Raw genomic sequence first — 2,374 nt, 5'->3', positions numbered from 1 at the left:
TGCAGGCACCGCTACCTTCCCCTTCTTTGTTGCCTTTAGGAACTTAGAGGAGCCCTTTCTTGCGGACTTGTGCTCCTTACTTGGGTTGGGCTTCTTCTTCACCAGAGTGGAAGCGGAGGATTGTGCCTTCGATGCCGGTGGTTTCGATGTTGGTTGGCCGATGTCGGAGGCAGGTCTCGATGCCGGAGCCGTCGATGTCGATGGTCTCTCGGTGTCAGCAAGCTGCCAAATAACTCTGTGTAATGCCTGAGCTTCACATGTATTGTTCCCCCCCCCCTTTCGGCCCTAGCGATACCCAACTGTGCATGCTTACTGGTATAATGAAGCGCACGTCTGCTTGTCTCATGCATTCCTTTCTCTGAACCCTAGTACAGCTTTGAACTATGATAATCAGCAAGGTCACAGGTGCGGGGAAGAGTCGGTTTCGCTTAGTCTGTAATGAGCTAGAGTGTGAGAAGAGCTAAATTGTTTATATTTTAGGAAACCGTTGATTCTCAGGCTCTGGGCGCAAATATGATAGCCCACCCGCGTGAGCGGGAACAATGGTTATTGTCATTATGAACCTGCTTTATTATCCTTTGCCCCGACCGTTCTAGTTATTCCAAACAGTAAACTTGCTCCAGTTTCTTCATGGCTTCAATAAATATTACTTTGCTACAAATGTGTATTTGATTGACAGCTGTGAATTCGGACATTCAGACTCCATTGCTGAGGGAGGATGTAAAGCCGACTCAAGGAGCGCCACTTTAAGGTGCGCAGCTCGGTTTTTTCGTGTCTGATTAGAAAACCTGGCACAGTGCCGGCAAGACTCAGGTCGATGAGACTCCCCCAAACAAAAAATACAAAGGGTGTGGCTGTCAGGTGGAGCTAGTTTGCTGCCGCAACCCTTACAGCGGTTGAAAACCCCCCACTTCTTCTCCATAAAAAATACCAGGAGGAGGAAAAAGAAGGGGGGGGGGAGCCCGAAGGCTAAACTGAGGTAAAACCGGCAACTTCCCCCTCAACACAAAAAACAATTAAAAAAAAAGTTTTTCTGAAGAACGTAAGAAGAGTGAGAAAAATAATAAAACTGAGGAAAAAATTCGAAGAGCCGTGAGGCGAAGTAGCCAAAAAAATGAACCGATCAGACCGACGAAGAAAGGGTCTTTCCAACGTGGCGGTACGAAAGAAACTGGCGGGATGTCCGCGCCCACCCCTTTGTGTATGCGCGGTGGGGTTCTTGCGCATGCCCGAGGTCTAGGCACAAAAATCCGTTAAGAGCTTGCTACAATGCTGATCAATCCAGCACGTGCGCACTAGATCCCATGGGTGTGAAGCACAGAGACCACGTCGAAGATCAGACTGCCTCGGGAGATGGTGGATGCTCCTTCACTGGACATTTTCAAGCGGAGGCTAGATGACCATCTTTCGGGTATGTTGTAGGGCCAACTTTTGGCTATGCTCCTGCAGAGTGCAGGGGGTTGGACTAGATGACCTGCAAGGTCCCTTCCAACTCTAACATTCTATGATTCTAAGGAACTAAAAACACAAATAAAATCTTAATTTAAATGGGAGATTTTGGGGGGTGGGATTACGTAAGCTGTCTGGTCCCTGACCCAGATGGCAGGCTAGCCTGATCTCATCAGATCTCGGAACTTTGTGCCCATGGCTGGGGTCAAAAGACTAAAGACAACACGAAGATAGGGAAGGGAGGAGGGAGGAAGGGGCGGAAATTGTAAGAAATTGAATTACATGCGTTGTAAAAGTTTAAAAAGGGGGGGAAAACTAATAAAAATATACAGGAAAAAAAGGGGAAAAAAGAAAACCACAATCCTGCATAAGTGTTTCTTCTTTGTATTGGATGTAGAATCCAGCATCTCAAGAAACAAAACCTGAGGTTTAGAAGAAAACAAGAGTCTAGACCTTCTGGCTTGAAAGTCTGGAGAACTCTCCAAAAGCAGCGAAGGCCTTAATACTTGATGTTTAGTACCTTAGAAGGGGGGGACCCGCGATACTCGCGGGAGAGGGGGATCTCCACACCTATGAGGAAGAGGAGGAAGCAGGAGGAGGAGGTAAGTTCCCCCCCTATCCCGCCGGTTCCCCGTCTCCTCCACCCCCAGGCTCGATCTTCCCCTCCCCCTGCCCTGGAGCGCACTCCCGCCTCCAGAGGGCAGGTCTACCCACCCCTTCCCACTGCATGGGTAGACCTGGCCTCCGGAGTCCAGGTCTACCCACCCCTTCCCACTACATTGGTAGACCTGGCCTCCGGAGTCCAGGTCTACTCACCCCTTCCCCTTCCCACCTTCCAAGGGGCGGGGCCCGCGGGAGGGAGGCAGAGGAAGCAGAAGGTGGAAGTAAGTACCCCCCCGTCCCGCTGTTTCCCGTCTCCTCCACC

Source organism: Gekko japonicus, unplaced genomic scaffold (assembly GCF_001447785.1).
Source record: "Gekko japonicus isolate JY-2015 unplaced genomic scaffold, Gekko_japonicus_V1.1 scaffold1255, whole genome shotgun sequence".
In the NCBI taxonomy this organism is placed as follows: Eukaryota; Metazoa; Chordata; class Lepidosauria; order Squamata; family Gekkonidae; genus Gekko; species Gekko japonicus.
The sequence above is the reverse complement of the archived record's forward strand: the minus strand, read 5'-3'. Positions refer to the sequence as shown.